This window comes from Marmota monax, unplaced genomic scaffold, assembly GCF_021218885.2.
Source record: "Marmota monax isolate L192 unplaced genomic scaffold, Marmota_monax_Labrador192_F-V1.1 WCK01_AAM20220418_F8-fsc00001, whole genome shotgun sequence".
Classification (NCBI taxonomy): Eukaryota; Metazoa; Chordata; class Mammalia; order Rodentia; family Sciuridae; genus Marmota; species Marmota monax.
The window spans coordinates 61,207,775-61,227,160 of NW_026693777.1; the positions used below are offsets into that span (position 1 = coordinate 61,207,775).

Genomic DNA, 19,386 nt, shown 5'->3' on the forward strand with positions numbered 1-19,386 from the left:
GAATGTTGTGTGTGTGTGTGTGAAAGAGAGAGAGAGAGAGAGAGAGAGAGAGAGAGAGAGAGAGAGAGAGAATGAATCTGAAAGTCAAATATGTTGGGCACTTGAGTTAGTTGCTCTAAAAAGCCTTGACATGGGGAGTACTGGTTAGCTGTCTGGTTGCCTGAACTATACTGATTTGCAGTGAAATGAGAACACTTGCTTGGATCAGAAAGAGAATAATATAAAATTGAAGGTGAAAAGGCATTGGATTATATGGTCTAATCCCCTTACTAAATCAATATAAAAACTGAGGCTTTGAAAAGAAAAGTAGTTCATCCACAGCACCCAGGTTTGCTTTTTTTTCCTTCTAGATATGAGTCTTCTGGTGCTGGAATTTGTTCACCTTCCAGTTTTTCTTCTTTTAAATGGCATCCTCTGCTAATATTTTAAAGCAAATATGGTATTTATAACTATCATCAACTTTCTAGAAAGTAATATTTTTATTAAATAAAATTAAAAACATTTCCAGAAAAATGTTTTCCTCTGACAATCATTGCTTCTCAAAGTGTGTTCTTTGAAAAATTAAGAACTCTAGTGTTACACTCAAGCACTCGTGTTTATCTCCTTAGAAAGTACTCATGGATAAATTCTGCATAATAGTTAATGGCTTTAAAAAAAATCCTGTTTCCTGTTGTCCCATCTTCCCATCATCAGAGCAGGAGATTCACAGAGGCATTTCTGTCACCCCAAACCTACATTTTCTCCTATTTGGATCTTCATGTTTCCTTCAGCTTGGCTTCAGTGATTGGGCAAGTCATCCTTCTCAATCTCGAGGAAATCACTTACTGTGACTAATCCAAGATAAGACTCTGGTTTATGTCTTTACCATACTGTTCATGGAGAGGTGCTATGATGCTGTTTGGATCCCACCAGCCACACTGAAGATGGGTGATGTGGTGCTCAGAAGCAGAGTTAATGAGACCAAAGGGGGATGGCTTAGGTATGGCTTCAGAAGCCCAAAGGAAAGTCTGGAAATCCCATGTGACTTTGGTTTGCTTTGTCTGTTCCTTTTAACCCAGACTCCTATCAGCATGCACATGGTGCCAGCCTCTTTGGAAGGCTGCTGCTGCTGTGATAGTCTGGCCAAAGCCTCTGTATCTCTCTTGAATATGGCCTGGGTCTCCCCTTCTGCATCTCTGCAGACCCTTCTAACACACCAGAAGGGACATCCTAGAGGTAAGCATGGAAATGCTCATCTTGCAAAGCAAAAACAAACTGACAAGGAACTATGAAGTACAACTCAGAAAAAGGATGGCCAGACCACCAGCCCCCATCTACAAGAAGGCCAACCTTTTTGGGAAAGAGCATGGACAGTAAAATCAGGAGGTTCTTTGGAAATTTGGGGGACCTTAAATCTGTTGTTTGCTATAGTCACAGCATTCCAGAGTTAGAAGAGAGTTTAAAAATCATCAAGTGAGGTGGTTATCAAGTAGCTTTAAAAAAATCGCAGTAGAATTCCTTTTGAAGTTAAATCTTCTATGGACCCCTGGCACTGAAAATAATTAAAATTGAGGAACTGGTTGCTGAGCAATTAAAAACCTCACTGTTTGATGGAGAGATTCATCTCATTGCATGCAGGGCCCTAAAACACTGCCATGTGAGGTTTCCCAGAGTACATTTAAAGATGAGGTTCTAAAGGAAGGGGAGCTCACTATGATCAAGGCCCATTCTACGAGGGACAGCCGAGACTCTTGAAGGACTTTTGCCCTACCTAGACCTGACCTGTGATACTTGGTAGCTTGTATTCATGATGTTGCTTATCTTACCTTTGAGACCGCCCCCCTCCAAAATAACTTACATCCCCATTTTACAAGAGGAAAGGCTCATATAATCCAAGGTTGCAGGTATGTTGTATGTGACATGCCCTTTAGTACAAGGCAGGCTGGGGACATGTCACGCCCCCCCCACCACACACACACACACATTTAATTCTAGCCACCTCCACCCTAGCCACAGTCTTACCTAGACTTCCTGTATACCTATCTCTGTGTACTGGGGGCTCATCTGGCCATACGTGTGGATAAGAAGGGAAGGGAAGGGTTTTGCTGCTGGGTTCTCATGTTTTTCTGTTGAGTTCAAAACAGTCCCTGCCCTTTCTGAATTGAAGGCCATGAAAACTGCCTCATGGCCATTTAGAAGAGGATCAGATTCTGGGGGCAAATTCTAAGCAGACTTTGCTAAAAGAAAATGAAAGCAGCTGAATCACAGACAAAAACTCAATATGTTGTTTCCCTCCAAGAAAAGGCATCCAAACAGAACTTCTTCAAGACTGTAAGACTTCCTGTACACCAAGGTACTACGTTTACAGCAGATCAACAGTTAGAAAGGCAAACCTTTTTCAGTGGTAACATTTCACAGTTCAAATCACTGAACAGATATAAAATTATAGCATTTAGTTTTCTTCAAAAAATTGTTAGCTAAACATCTTTCTGGAAAATATATTTGATGGTTCTTGGTGATGATGATGATAAGAATTAAAAAAAATGTTTATGATAATAAATGGTTACTATACTAAATCACATTTTATTCGCTTAACCTGCTGCTTATACAGGTTTCCCTAGGATCAACTGGATGTTTTAAGACACTAAATATACACAGTTTAAAGCCTGGGAACAGATTGTCCTGCTAACCAGCTGACTAATGTAAAAGATGAGAGGCAGCAGTTTAAGCAATATCAGATCCAAAGTGGACATTCCACAATCAACACTGATAATGAACTGCTCTGGTGAGAGAAATTTGAAGTGAGAGCACCCAGGATCACAGCTCTAAGGCAAGGAGTCCTTTGTCTGAGAATGCTTGCGACTACAGGCAGAGGTAAGGGCCAGCGCTGCCCTTCGGGAGAGCACAGACAGTGCTGATGAGGTAAGGAGGAACAGAAGCCACTAACTACATGGAAGACAGACCTAATGGGGAAAGATTAGAGGAATTAGGGTGGTTTTGAGTTCATAAGAAAAGAAAAAGAGCAACTCAATTACTATCGTGGCTGACTTGTATAAGAGGCTTTGAAATATTATACCAAAGCAGAAGAAATGCAGGTGGGCTGTTTGGGAGGGAGTCCAGCCAGGTAAGAAGCAATCAACCAGATAACAAAGCCTCCATGGAGCAAGAACTGTAATAAGTATCTTATCATCGTTTGTCCTCAGTTTCCTTATCTGCAAGTTCAAAGGTTGCAGCAAATAGTTTGAGTTCAAGATGATCTTTTAATCAAAAACTGAAGTAAAATTTTTAAAAAAATCTTTCTCAACTGAGAAAGCTAATGAAGGTATTAAAGGAGGTGTTCCCTAATTTTTCTTACAAAGATCTAACCCAGTGGTTTTTTTACAGAAATTTTTTTTTTAGTTGTAGATGGACCTAATATCTTTATTTATTTATCTTTATGTGGTCCTGAGGATCAAACCCAGGGCCTCATGCATGCTATGCAAGTGCTCTATCACCGACTACAACCCCAGCTCTTCACCCAGTGGTTTCTCAAGGATCCTTGGACACTTCACCACTGGTGTGCCTTATCAGCAGAAGAAATCCCATCCCTCTGACCACTGCTGAACTAAAGCCAATCCATGGTCTGCTGGAGGAAATGATGCCTTTAAAAACGAATTATAAAACCCTGTGGGAGGGAAAGAGTGTGCTATAGAAAAGTCATTAATAACTCAACTTGGAGCATGGCTTCCCATTTGGAACCATCAACCCCATAACAATATTCTTCCTGGCTGTTCAAGGCATGACTTCCAAGAGGTAGACAAAGCATTTGAGGCAGAAATGTCAGAGTCCAAAGAAGGAAACCAGCCGTGTGGTGGACTAGTTTACTTACAGAAGGTTTAACTCTCACAGTGCCACCCTGAGAAGGTATTGACTATTTCCACTGTCATCAGCAAACAGTCTAACATCCAGAGAAGTCAAGAAGCCTGCCCAGGTCCCCACAGGAAGGCAGAGGAGTCGCACCTTCACAGACATCTTCTCAATTCTTGCTCTCCTCTGGATATTGTGGGATGGGGGTCGGGGGGAGAAGCCAGAATGAGATCGGCTCTGACAAGAGTTTATTTTCTAGAAAGAGGAGTGAGCAGCCGTAAATACCCACGCTGATGATGAAGCAGCATTTGGTAGTAGGAAATATGACAAAAATAAACTCAGGGAATACGACAGGGAGTGATGGAGAAGCTACTTCTATGTGGCAGAGGAAAAGAGCTCTCTGAGGCAGTGACCTTTAAACCAGTGAGACAATGACAAGAAAGATTCTGCAAAAATCTGGGCTGAATCAGTCACATGGGCAAGAGGACAGAGAGTGGGGTAGCATCTAGTGAAGATGGCAAACATCAAGCAAACGTAGCCTGCTCAGGCACTGCTGGACAGGAGGGCAGCTGGCAGCCACCTTAGCACCTTTCTCTGAGGTCTCCAGGTGACTTGGGTGGCTGCATCCTTTCTTGTGTTTGTTTGCTTGTTTGGTTCTGGGGATTGAACTCAGGGCCTCACCTGCTAGGTAAGAGCTCTGCTACCGAGTCACACACCCAGGCCACCCCCTCTGTTTCTTAATAAGAGCAGTGGAAAGGAAATAGACCCTGTCCTCACTGCAGTAGCACCTGCATCTATGAAGCAAGAGCTGGTCACAGGAGGGCTCACTGTCTCTTACCACCCGAGAGGCTTAAGTTCCTTTCTGCTTCACATGCCAGCCTTAACTGTCAGCTTTCATCTCCCCAGGGACGTGGAGTCAGTGTGCTGAAGTTGTAGCTGTGGATTCAATAAACCACCTCCAAACAGCACGGAAGGAAGGTAGGAAGGAAAAAAAAATCCCACTGTGATATCAGCCATATTTCTACCACATGGCAAGTTTCATTTTGTTTAATTTAACAATAAACTCATTATATTAACTCAATTCAATAGAAGCAGCAGGGGGATTTCTCCTAATTTAATCTTGGGCTTTGAGGAGACTTACTCAGTGCTAAAACAATGCCATACAGAGATTAAAGGGCTTGTAGCACATTGAAAAAATACTTTGGAGTTTGTGAATGCTGCCTACCTCTAAGTGAGGAAATAGCCAGCCCTCTTCTTAGTTTATCCAAAGCATCAGCCAGTCAGAGAACTAATCTCTGCAAGCAAATCATTCTCATGAATGATGCCACTTTAGGGTATAAATTGTGCAAAGGGATCCTTTCATCAATGGAGCTGATGCTCCAATTTGGAGAGGAGTTATTACATGCACCCAGCCAGGGAATATAAATAACTTGAGCTTACCAATGTCACAAAACTGACTTTCCATAAGTCACTTGAAAATACAAGGACAGCATCTAACAATCTATCAATCTGCATCCATTAAGATAGGCTGTGTAATATGTAGCCTGAAAAAGGAAAAAAAAAAGTTGCCCCTAATCATTAGTCATTATAAGAAAATGTCTACAACTTTTAGAAATCTTAAGGGACAGAAGAGCCTAAATAATCTGCTGATCTAGTGATTTGAAATCTGGGGATTCCAAATTCACACACATAATGGCTAGAGACCAAACAATGCTTTTTGTCCCCAGCTGGCAAGAAGAATGAACAAACTCATTAATTAGGATCCCGTTGATGCTTGTATTGAATATATATGAATGCAGGCCCACTCAAGGATTCCAGCTGGGAGATGCAAACTTTTGAAATTCAAAGACAAACTAGATTTATCTTTGGTGCCTTCAAATGCTTATTGCGGTCCTACTGACCATGTGGGCTTGTGTCCATGTGAGGCCTGTGAGTATTTATTTAAACAAGCAAGTTTTAAAGTTTAGTTCAACTACAGAATGCAAAACAAGGCCAGGCATGTGTGTGTGGGCTGAGGGGGGCGATGTAGGAGAGCAGAAACCACTTTGAGAAAAAAAAATTATCTTTATGCCACACTACTTCTAGAAGAAGAAAGAAATGGCTGAAATCTGCAAAAAGGCTCAGCTAATAATTCTGCTTCACTCCAGCTGAGGCCAAAGCCAAAGAGGCCCTGTGCTTTTCCTGGAGGGAGGGATATGGGACCCGGGGGGCTGGCAGGGGGAAGGCATAGGCCTGCGACACTGCTGCTGCCCTGCCTCACTCCGTCTCCGTCGCTCTCTCAGTGAGAAATCTATTCTCATGGTCAAAAAATAAAAGTCCGAGGATGAAGACAAACAGCGGGGAGCTTGTGTCACACATTTCAGATGCCAGAGTGAAGGGACTTCAGACAAGATGAGGTTTCATGTCTTTGCAAAGTGAGAAAAATCCTTCTCACTCTGTCAATTTGTGAACAAGAAGATTTTTTAGGTCTGGGACATTTTCTTCTATTATTTAAATTCCTTCTTATGCATTTGCTTTCTTTATTGACAGAACTTACTTCTTGTTGTAGAAAAGTATAATTTACCAGAGAGAAGAGAAAAATGAAACCTGGAATACAAATAACACAGCAAGAAGAACCAACTCTTATAGAATTCCTTAAGCTTAAAATGGAGTCTTATTTTTCCCATCTAAAAATAATCCCGTGACCTTTTACATTCTCTAGGCCATATGTATTTCTGCGATGTCCAGAGTCCCAAGGCACATTGGGCAAAGGGAGGGCTGAGAGCTGTCTGGTCCAGGTCCCTGGAGCTAAGAAGTATACCTGTCAGAGAAGCAACAGCCAGATTCAAAGAGTAGGAATCCACAGAGACCTGGGAGAGCACTCTGAACCCCCATTTCCTCTGTCAGTTATTGATTAAACCTCTTATGCATACATACTCATTCTAAGAAAACTGAACTTTAATTTTATGCCTCCTACAGAAAAGAAGTGGATACAGACGTGGGAATGAAAATAAATGACTAAGTAACGTGAGTAGAACAAACACCTGCATGCATTCTCACTGCTAGATTTTTTTTAATCTAAAGAAATTAGAAAGGATGTCAAACCTCACTTGTAATCAAAGAAATGTAAACTAAAATGTGTTGCAGTTTTACGAACTTATCCAATTAGCAAAGATGAAAAAGAAAGACATACCAATGTTGATGAGGGCTTATGCAAACGGGCACTTCCATGTCTTTTTTCAGAGTTGGAATGTAAATTGTTTGAGTCTTTCTGGAATTAAAGTAGGCAACATGTTGAAGATGCCTTGAATGTGTACAGTCTAGTGCAGTGATTCCACTTGGGTATTTTACTGTATGAGGCATATGCAGTGGGATATTCCTCACATCATTGTTTAGAAATTGCAAATTGTTGTCCAATAATGGGACAATTGGGTAAGTTAATTATATTACATTAAGACAATGGATTATTAGCTATGCTTACAGCAGTACATAATTAATGAAGTTGGTGCATGTTTAGGAAATGTTATTAACCAAAAAAATAAAATAAGATCTAAGACATATTTGTATATCTCTATCTATTTATCTATCTATCTCTAGCCATTATGCAACCATCTATCCACTCAATCCTAACTGTGTTTTAAGCATTTATCTAAGTGTGCTCACATCATCTAACACTCATAACAATCCCATGAAGTACGTACTATTATTATGGTCTTTTCACATATAAAGAAACTGGAAAACAAGGAAATGGAGATTTAAACCCAGGTATGTATTAGTCTAAACCAGTTACCCTCTCTGCTATGAGTAGAGATGTGTACCCATTATGTACATATGTGTACCCATGTACATATGTCATTCCAGATGAATATAGATCCTCCAAAATGTTCAAAGTCATCTCTCAGTGGCCAGCTTAGAGATGATATTTGTTGCTCGGTGATTTTTTTTTATCTTTCATGATTTCCATGACCATGTAATTGTTTTGCAATTTCAAAAAAAAAAAAAAAAAAGCAATGAGTTTCTCTGGAGATGCTATTTTGACTCTGATTGTCTCCTAAGTCATGGGGAATCATGAAGTGTCAAGAAGAAGGAGAAAGCAGCTAATGGGCAATTTCTCCTGGATGGACTCTGGAACCAGTTATAGCTGCTTGCTGACTATGTGCCCTGAGGAGGGTTACTAGACTCTGTATAGAACAGGGAAAAAGAAATGTGACAAAGACATGGAAAACCACCTCCACAGAATATGTACTCAGTAGATGCTATTTCGGCTTTTCTTGCCAGTGTTCTGGAATGCTTGAGTGTCAGGAGTGGGGTTCTCTAGACTTTGCATTATATATGGTTTTCATTGTCTTCCAAAAGACCATTAACACAAAGGGAAAGAGAAATACATTCAGCCTGAAGGACTTATCAATGGCCACTGGCCACAACTGACTAATTCTCCTAATCCCAAATAGAGTCCTCTTTGAGGTCCAGTCCTTAGTTTGGGGGGATTATTTCTTTCTTTGTTACGGTGGTTTTCAATGAAAAAGTGTCAACAAACATCTTTCCTTGAAGAACATGAACACACATAATTTTAATGGAATTAATTTCCAGAATTTCAACTTCCCTAAGTCAAGGTGTCATGCCAGTATATCGCCGTTATGCAACCATCTATCCACTCAATGCTAACTGTGTTTTAAGCATTTATCTTACAACTATCTTTCTACTTTGTAGCAGAAGGACAGAATTCATACCCCTGGCAAGTCCCAGAGCTATCAATGTCACTGCAGTGCCCCCAGAAAAGGCCAATTTGATATATGGGTTAAAAGTAAGTTTCAACTACTTGCTTAACAAAAATTTATTGAACAGTCTCTCTATTCCCCCAAATATATTTTTTATACTTACCCTCATGTTGCTACATCGTAATCAAATTAGAAGTTAAATTTCAAATTCAAAAGTGATATGGTTGTCACAGGAATGCATATTATCATATTGAAAGATGCATTCACAGAAAATGGAATCAGAATTTTTTCTGGCACAAAATAAATTTGACTTGGCTGTCTGATTAAATAATGAAGACAATTAGGTTATATTTTCTATGCCCTAAATGAGCTAAATCTGCGAATCTAAGATTTGATGAATATGTATTTAAATGACATGATAAAAGCATTTTTACCATAATTCCATAAAAAATTTTGTGTGGCAAGCAAAGGGATACTGGAATTACCAATATTTCTAAATTACCAACACTCTAAGTAGCTGCAGGTTAAGCAGCATCTCACTAAGTAGAAGAATACACGTAATATTTAGTCTCTTCGTATTTTGTAGACTTTGAGATACGCTTTTTTTTTAATCCACATTGAGAAAGCAGATGCCTCCAAAGAATGATCACCACATACTTTGGGAATCCAGGTGTCCTGCAGTTCTTTGCTTTCCATAAAATCAGGAGAGGACCTGACAATGTTTCCACCTGAGAGATCACTAAATATTGCTGCTAGTGTTTTGTTGTTTGGGGTATGTTATTCATAATTCCAAAGACAAAAATTACAGTGTTCTAAACAAAACTGTTTCTGTCTCCGAAGAGGTAGACAATGCTCACCATTTACATGATGTAAACCAAAACTGAGGATGGAATTGCTTGAATCCTTGGCAATAAGTAATATTAATCCATGGGAAAGTTAACTTCTTGGGTGCAAGGGAAACCATCTCATTAAACAATGCAATGCCAAGAAGTTTTCACCTTTTTAAAAAAAAAAAAAATTTTTTTAGTTGAACATGGACACAATACCTTTGTTTTACTTATTTATTCATTTAATGTGGTGCTGAGGATGGAACCCAGTGCCTTGCATGTGCAAGGCAAGCGCTCTACCACTGAGCCACGACTCCGGCCCCAAGAAGTTTTCATTTTCATATTTAACAATTATGTTTAAATATTTAATATATTTGTATTGTTCTGATCAACTTTGCACTAAAAATCATTACTATGATACATCAATCCATTTTTACTACCCAGAGGTCATGGTCACAGGACTTTTAAAATTGAAATTTTTATACACAGTTTTATTGCAAAGGATTATGATAGAACGATAAATAAAAGCCTTTGAGCATAAAAATATATAACATTAATATAAAATTTCACAGAGAAACAACAGAAACACAAGTTCAGAAAAAAATATGTGAGTTTTTTAGTATTGAAAAGCTGGCTTATACATTTAAAAAAAAATAAAATAAAAGATGGCAAATATTCACTCCAGATATTACTTAGATGTCACTGGATATATCTCAAAAGTGATAGAAGATCTTTATGTTTTAAATTAAAATATCTATAATATGCCAGGAATGATATGCTTTACTATTAAACTATTTAAGCTTATAATAAACCTTAAATATCAAATTGTAGAGAAACATATGCAAGGTGTTTAAAGTGTTTTATAAAAAGGTGTTTTTTAAAAAAAGTTGAACGTGGACACAATACCTTTGTTTTATTTATTTATTTATTTAATGTGGTGCTAAGGATGGAACCCAGTGCCTCACATGTGCAAGTCAAGTGCTCTACCATGATAAAAGTAGAATTTTAATGAGATGATAAGGTAACAAAAAGAAGTGCAATTTAATGTCTACTGCATCCCATGGCTATTTTTCTCCATGAAACCCAAGACAATGACATTGAACTTAAGAGGGCAAAAGAAAATATTTGCTTTAGTCCTCTCAAAAGATCTGACTACAGTCTTCCTGCACCCACTGGGCAGATATCAGCTGGCTTTCTTGGAAACTGGGTGCTCGGAGCACGGAGCAGCAGTAAGCAAGCCCAACTCTGAGAAACAGGGCATCACCTGCTACTAGATTGATTCCTATTAGGTGGAAAGGGTCTGACTCACAGAAGGAGAACCATTTCTTGCCCCTAATCCATGACTTACACCTACAGTCAGGTAATTTGTTGTTGTTATTGTTGTTTAAATATTTTATTGGTTCATTCTAGTTATACATGCAGTAGAATTCATTTTGACTTAATTATATAAGCATGGAATATATCTTATTCTAATTAGGACCCCATTATTATGGATGTACATGATGGTGGGATTCACTGTGGTGTATTCATGTATGTTCATAGGACAATTATTCTCCTTCCTTTTCCTATTCCCCCTCCCTTGCCTTCATTCCCCTTTGTCTAATCTATTAAATATCTATTTTCCCCTCTCCCTCCTTATGTGGGTTATTTTCCACATATCAGGGAAAACAATTGACCTTTGCCTATTTTGGGACTGGTTTATTTCACTTATCATGACAGTTTCCAGTTTACTTGCAAATGTCATAAAGTCATTCTTCTTAATGGCTGAGGAGTAATCCATTGTGAATATTTACCACATTTTCTTTATCCGTTCATCTGTTGAAGGGCATGTAGGTTGGCTCCATAGTTTAGCTATTGTAAATTAACCCAATCAATAAATGGGCAAAGGAATTGAACAGACACTTCTCAGAAGAAATATGAGTGATCAACAAATATATGAAAAAAAGTTCAATACATCTAGCAATCAGAGAAACGCAAATTAAAACTACACTGAGAATGTGATATGCTATTATTGACCTGTTCCTTTAAGTATTTAAAGCTTTGGAAGAAGACCATAACTCAGTGTTTTCCAGCCCATTCTCTGTCCTAAAGCTTCTCTCTTGCCCATTGGGAAGAATGGGTAAGGAAAGTAATCACTGATGTCATTAACACAGAGTGAAGAATATGTATTTCAATAGAAGTTAGGGTTTGCTCTCTTAGTTTCACTACAATAAAAGGAACAATCATGCTATGATTGTCCCTTGGTGTCCCCATCCCTGTACCCAAACTCACACAGGACTTTAATACTAAAGTTATATGTTAATGCTAGTAAGAGTTGAAAACTTAATCAAATGTGGTGTTTGAAGGTGAGGACTTTGGGAAGTGATTAAATGGCTTAGATAAGTCCTTAGGGTGGCTCACCCATGATTGAATTCTGGTGGCTTTCTAAGAAGGGCAGAGGTCAGACACATAGACACTGACATACACACTCTGTCTCTTTGTCATATGTTGCTGTAGGCCACCTGGAGACTCTGTGATCCATCACCATACCAGAGCAGATTCCAAGCACCATGCCCCTAAACCTCCAAAACGGCAGGATCTGTTCTTTATAAAGTTAGCCTGCCTCCAAGATTTGGTCATAATGCCAGTCTGACTAGCACAAGCCACAATTCTGGGCACAGTCCTGTAATTATTTATTTATTTATTTATTTATTTGGTACCGGGGATTGAACCCAGGGGCATTTAACCACTGAATCACATCCCCAGCCCTTTTTTTTTTTTTTTTGTATTTTATTTAGAAACAGGGTCTCACTGAATTGCTTAGGGCCTCACTAAGTTGCTGAGGTTGACTTTAAACTCCTGATCCGCCTGCATCAGCCTCCCTCCCAAGCTTCTGGGATTATAGGTTGCACCCCTGCATCTGACCACAGTCCTGTTCTTAAATAGCTACACCAAGATGAAAGATGTCTCCACCTTGATTCATCCTTATGACGCAGCAAGAACAATTGGCAAATAAAGGAACTGTTTATTCACACCAGTAGGTGCCAGACTATCGTTGATTTTAAGTTGGAGGGACAGTCTTAATAAAGCTATAATAGCAATGAGAAATGAAAGCATCTGATTGGTCCTGACTATGTGGAGAACTCACAGATCCTGAACCATGATCCAGGTGCCAAAACCACTTAACACTGTCTTGAGCTGACTTCTACAAGTAATGCTAAAGCTCTCTCCTGAGGTAGCATGCTGTTAGCCCTGACATTATTAACCTGGACAATTGATACCAATAAGGATCTTAATTCATTAATTTGCTAATTGATGCTCATAGTTTTGGGCATGGACTTCAACATTGCCAATCCAGTGTTTATCTGTAGAAAATAAAGACCATAACAGGATATATAACTGCACAGATTTCGCTGTATCTTAAAAAAAATTGGGTCCAGGTCTTAAAATTCTCTGAACATGAAAATGAAAAACACAACTAATAAACAGTTGTGTTGCCTTTTAGTCTTTGCCCCCAACTGTACTGCTTCATTTTTAACATATGTTTAACTGCTACTTTTTATTAAACTCATATTTAGGCAGAGAGGAACAAGCCTCCCACATATGCTTTGGGTTATATACTAACTGTTCTCTGTCAGATGGTGAATTAAAAAGAAGAGACACTGGAAGAGAAGAATTAAATGTAAATTTAGCTTATAAAAATCCCTAGCTTTGGGGAGGAAAATTGTATATTTGAGAGAATATGGTGTGCTTTTCCATGAGGGTTTTTTCAGGGTACCCCAGAACCTGAATTGAGTACCACTGGGGAGAACCTGTGCTTCAAGCAGTGTTGTAGCCCCTGAAGAACCCAGATCATCCCTCTAAGTATCCATCTCTAAGACTTCACACACATCCTTGTTCCTATTCTTGGCTTATAAGGTTCTGGGGAAAGTTAGTGGCCTGGACATGTTGCAGGAAGGATGCTATGTCATGTGTTGTGGACAGCAAGAGGGTACTGCCTTCAGCACCTGGAGATGAGGACTGCTGGCCAGGAGCACCCACATAGCACCCACAGGTATTTACACTCTGAGCTTCTTCCTTCCCCTTCCCACTTATAGCCCTGAGTCTGGTTCCTTGGTTCTGTTCTGCTGTTCACTTCAAGACACTTGGAGTCCACACACATTTATTGTCTAAGCCAAGCACCTTTACCCACTTCATGTAGCATATGCACTTTTTAAAAAGGTTTCTATGATTATTCCTACATAATGTGAAAGGAATCTGATGAAGGTCTAGTGAGAAGTCAAGGGTTATGCAGGGAGGACAAAGCCAGGGACTAGACCAGATCTTCTGCCTCCAAATCCAGCTCTCCTGACTGCCCCTGCTTCTGTCTGCACACACTTCTGGCTTCATATCCTTTCTTTCCCATCTACATCTCTTTCTTCTCCCACAAGCTCTATAATTCACATTCTCTTCCTTATAATGATCCATTTCCTCATTACTCCAATCTCTTTCTTTCCTATTCAACAGGTTTTAAAAATTATTGAATTCTACGAGAGGGGTGTACATTTGGGAAGAAATTCTAATTATGATAACCTAAAACTAATATTGTTAAGACTAATTGAGCAGCAAAAGTTTCACATTTGTTGTTTGTTTTTAAATGCATAAATCTCTAAGTGTGTGTTAGAATAGTGGTTTGGAATAAAACTATAATTTAAACAGGAAACAAAAGTAGCATTTCCTTTTATTTTCCCAAGGGAGATACTAGGAAAACATTCTCATTGAGAGTGTATTTCTAAAAGTTTGCGTGCGCGCGCGCACACACACACATGCACACACAGAGAGAGAGAGAGAGAGAGAGAGAGAGAGAGACTAAGAATGGTTTTTTAAAAAAGTCTTAGCTACTTGACACTTACAGAGCAGACTGAATTATTCTAGCCATTTCTGGGCACCTGGCATTTACTAGGGTCACTTGAGCTATTTTGATTTATGAGTGTTTAACCCCAAGCAGGGTAGGTTTAACCAAGCTCACTGCAAGTATCCACTTAAGGGTTCTTTTAACAAACAAGAGTAAACATTCTCCAGCTAGAGTTCATGTCACAGACCCACCCCAGGAATGATGCCTTCAGTTCCAGAGAGCCTGCCCTCAGTTTTCTCCACAGCTTCCCTGAATTTCCATCTCCATTAGAGACAAAAAGCACTGGGAGGTCACCAGCTGCAGGCCATAGAATGGCATACACAGATCAGCCTGGGCATCCCAGTGGCATAGTGCTTCCCTTCCCCAGAGTCGAGCAGGAAGAGCGCCCTTCAATAGCAGAGCAGAGAAAGCATGATTTTGATATTTCACTTCCACTGTTTTTACTGTGAGCCTTTGTGTCTCAGTCTTCCTACCTGGAAAATGTGACAAGAACAGCACCTAGCTTGCAGGACTGTTTGAAAGATTGGAAGAAATAATTCAAGCACAGCAAGTAAAACATGTGCTAGAAGATGGTTTTATGAATACAGTAAATTTAGCTGATAATATTAGGCTTTCCTTATTTGTTCCTATAGGATTCCCAAGTTGTACAATAAACGTTGCTGACAACCTTCTGCCCCACCCAAACCCTCCAAACACTAACTCCTGTCTTATCATGACTTCAGTCTTATTCTTTGCTAGCTAAAATTCAGTTCCAATAAGATAACCAGACAAATGAATTTGTGAGCCTTCTGTATTCTCTTACCTAGGTCCAGGAGTGCTGTCATTCAAATGAAATCCACATGTCTCAAAAAGATTCTTAAGTGATCATTTCAAGGAAACTTTCAGGCTAGCAGAGAAAAGTTTTCTGACCAGATATCCCTTCTCAAGTGTTTGGCATGCACTGCTTCATGACACCAGGTGGTTGTCCAACTTCTTGATTTGCATGCTCCAAATTTAATTTCCATCACAGAGAAATGGCATCTAGGGATGACAAAATGCCCTGAAATCTTTCTGGGGATGTGCCTTCTATCTATCTCATTGAGCACCAAACTATGATGCAGAAAAATGAAATTTCAGTTCCAGAACCATTCACTGAGCTGCTCTGGAAAACGCACTTTACCTTTCTGAGCCTCAATTTCTTCGTCTGTATCATGGCAATAATAACAAGTATAAATTATTATAGCCTATGAGCCAACTCCAGCTTGCTGTCTCAGATTGTAAATAAAGTTTTATTGGATCATGGTGTCTGTTTGTCTAGGAACTGCCTATGGCTGCTTTTGTACACTACACCATCAGAGTTGAGTGACAGAGAGCATCCTGCCAAATCAAACATACTGAACTATCTAACACTTTATGGAAAGTGTGCTGACTCCTATACTAATAAACTATTGTGAGAAACCAATAAGATTACTGACCTGGAAGTGCTTTGCAAACTGCAAATATTTATGTAAAATGTAAATCTTTATTATTGCCTTTTAGATGTTTATAGGCCATTAGTGTGTCCCTCACCCCATAACCATACTCTTCCTAGCTAAGCAATACCAAATACCTTGAGCCTTTTCCTATTAGGCCAATCTTCAATTTCTCTTGCTGGGTGGGATATTTTTGGACTTGCTCCAGTTTCTCCTATTCATTTTTCTTTTAAATTTTAATTAATGTATAGTATACTGAAAAGGTTATTATCTAGTTCTCAAGTGAAATCTAAGTTAATACAGCCAAGAACTGGGTTGGCTTTTTAAATAACAGCTCTATAATGAAGTGCTCTTTGTCAAGTGGAAAGAGCACAGTCCAAAACCAGTTAAATCATTGACTAACTGAACATTTGAGCACATTATTTAACCTCTCTTAACCTCGGCTTCCACATCTATAAAATGGAAGAAAAAATTATGTGGTACTTAGAGAGTGCCTGCAGATCACAACAGTCTGTCTGTAGGTAGGTAAATTTACACAAGATGCCTGGCACACAGTAGGTCCTTAGACAAGGCCACCAGTGTAGCTTCCTCATGTCACTGACTGACACCTTTGTCTCCTACCACAGTAGTGCCCAATTTGAAATGTGGGAGTCCACTCATTGGACATAAGTATCCTACCTTACATTTGTCCCTATTGAACTTCATCTTGCTTTTGATTTATTGAGGTCACTTTGACTTCTATTCCTGTCTTCTGAGGAGTTAGAATTTATGCCTTTCCGAATTTGTATTCTGTGAACCGCATTTCCAAAGGATGAAAGAACAGAAGAAAACACAGGTTAACTAGGGTCGTAAGGCCAGCTGTCTACAGCAAAATTAAGTGTAGATTCGGCACAATTATTCAAAACCCAATATGACAAAATGTTTTAGCTGTTAACTATCGAAGACTTAAGAAGCAAATTACATTTTCCTATCAATTTTTCACTTCATACGGCTGGCATGGACCAGGCCAAGGTGGTAGAAAGACAAATGGGTGGTCAAAATTAACAGCATGGTTAGGGGAAAAGGAATGGGAAAACAGGTGAGTTTTATTCTCAGAAAACTCTCATTGATTTTTAAAGGGTTCTGCTTGACAGAGGTTTGTTTTGAGATTGTTTTTAATCAGAGACGTTTTATCTGCCAAAACCTTATTTTTTCTGCTCCATTTTCTGCATTTTCCTCTAGCATCTTTGATTCTCAGCATTTACAGCAACCACCGATCTCCCCCTAGCCTGAAGCTTGTTAAACTACCGCAAAATAAGATATAAGCACCTCATTAATTACCATCATCAAGAGAATTAGCGTGCCTATCGATAAATATTAAAGTTGCAAATTCTATCTCTAAAGAATGGACTCGCTGTGCACAGGTATTGGATGCCTTCCCGCCTGAGACAGATCACAATCACAGAAGACAAGGAAAGCCCTGGCGGCAGGTTCTATTTTAATCCAAGGATTTGGGGAGGGACTTTCCTGCCAACTAAGGATTAGCTTTTTTTCCCTTAGAGTCTTGCAACTTTGAAAACCAGCTAAAAATGCATATCAAAATGTAAAATGCCTAAATCAGCATTGTAAGAATCATTTAAAATGTACTGACAAAGCTGCTCTCATAAGTTGAGATATTAATTCAAAAATTTTTAAGTAAAGAAACATTACATTGAAATGCACAGAAAACTGTTTAGCAGAAAGACTTTTCGCTCCACGGCAATTTCTAAATTTCCATCAGTACAATGATGCCGATACTGGTCTATAGTGATTGGAGAGAGTATGTAGCAGACACTGTAGTTGGGACTGTAGGGGCTCCTCTGTTGCCCATCATAGCTCTACAAGGACTGTCCTATTATCCCCATTTTACACTCCAGAAAACTGAGGCTTAATGAGGCTAAGTAATATGTGCTATAGATCACAAAGGTCAGTTTTTGAAGATCAGCTGCATACATGAGAAAAGAACACTAAACAATTCTAAGAATATGCTCCAAATGGTACAAAATAAACCTATACCTGTGCAGAACCAGTGCAGTCTTAGGCTGCATTAATTAAAGCACAGGATGCAAGACCAAGGAGGCAGTGGCCTTGATCTTTTCCTTGATCCTCAGAATCCACCCGTTTTCATACCATAAACACAGTTTATGTGGATTATGGATAAACCAGAGGGAAATTGGCCAAGAGAGTGAGGGAGCTTGACCCATGACATCTGAGAGAGGATTGTAAGAGCTAGCACGAAGAGCCTGGAAACAAGGGCCCCAGGCTTTGTGGTCCAATAAACAAGGAACTGACCTGGGTTCAAGTCTCACCATTTTCTCTTATAAGCACCACAATGTAGGGTGAGTTGTTTAACCTCTTCAGGTCTCAGTGTTCAGAGCTCTAAGGTGGAACCAACAGGGGCACTTTACCCCACAGTTAATATAAATAAAGCACCGACCACTATACCAGGCATTCAAGAAGCGCTCAGCAAATGCCGGCCACCAGCATCAGCGTTGCTGTCTTTGTTGCTCTTGTGGTTCTTAACATAAAATAATCATTTTCCAGTGCTCAAAATTACTGATGGAAAATAGTCTCCCCAGGTAAGCAGAGGGCATCCAACAAAGGCTTCCACGGTTCTAAAGGTTTGGGAAATGCCAAGTTAGAAAAAGTTAAGCACCATTTTTACTCTTTGCATTGTGATCCTCCAAGGAGAGGTTCAAGTATGTAACAATTCCCAGATGTGTTCCATTAGCACTGATTTTAAAGAACATTCCTTGGAAGAAGTGTGTTCTGCAAAATGAGCTCTGGGTCCCCCAACCACAGAAGAGCCTACATCATAAGCCATGCTGACGATCATCGTTTGATGTTGATATGGGAGAGAATCTGTCCTGTCCAGAGGTCTTGAGAGCCATCAGGGGTAAAGAATAGCCAAATGTGGTAATCTGGGGAAGTGGGCCACTGAGCAGGTCGAAACACGGGAATGGGCCCGATGGACACAGGGCACCAGGAAGGCAGCAGTTCATTCTGAGGAAACTGGTAGAAGGGTCCCCTGGTAAAAGCTCACTTTTAAAGTAAAATGGCCCAGATAAACCCGAAATTCATTAAATGAGACCTGGAAATAAGGTTGCCCCATATAGACTCATCTAAATACATATGAATGAACAAAGAAATGAATGAACACTTTTATCCCAAGGTTACCCCTCTTCTAGAAAACATCAGAAAAATCACATCCTTATTACCATTGATTAATATTATTGTTAAAATTACAAACGCCATCAGAGAATATCACTTGAGTCATTCTTTTCCAATCTGAATCTATCGATTCAATCAGATTCTTGGGTTCCTATATCCTTATTTGCTTGTTTAACAGGAAGGTTCCATTGAAAGAAGTGTGTTACACACAAATAAGTTTCAAATGTGAGAGAGACAACAGAATCCAGGACAGGCTTTGTATAGACATGAATTTTCACATGCTTATTCAAAATATTTGCTGTCAACGGTACTTGGTTAAAATGATTGTTACATACAGCATGGCTAACTTTTTTATGTAAATGAAATGCAAATGTATGCAATGTTATCTTTAATGCAGATGTAGCAGAAAGTATTAAGATATGCTGAGAGCCTAATTAGGTCCTACATCAAAAACTATATATAAACTTGACTCCAATGTCTCAAGAACACAAATTGAGTCTAGAAATCCCAGTTTGCAAGCTTAA

The 19,386-nt window shown here is 39.3% G+C and overlaps 1 protein-coding gene and 1 long non-coding RNA gene across 2 annotated transcripts in view; both read right to left on the bottom strand.

The window, feature by feature from the left end:
- Rora (RAR related orphan receptor A) overlaps nt 1-19,386 on the bottom strand; it is a 675,937-nt gene that overhangs the window by 461,363 nt on the left and 195,188 nt on the right. The gene's annotated exons all lie outside the window — the stretch shown is intronic.
- Nucleotides 1-19,386, bottom strand: part of LOC131424840 (uncharacterized) — a 213,801-nt gene continuing 194,415 nt past the window's right edge. The window contains exon 2 of the long non-coding RNA XR_009228409.1: nt 1-19,386. This exon is cut by the window's right edge and continues 187,085 nt beyond it. This is a non-coding gene — a long non-coding RNA (uncharacterized LOC131424840).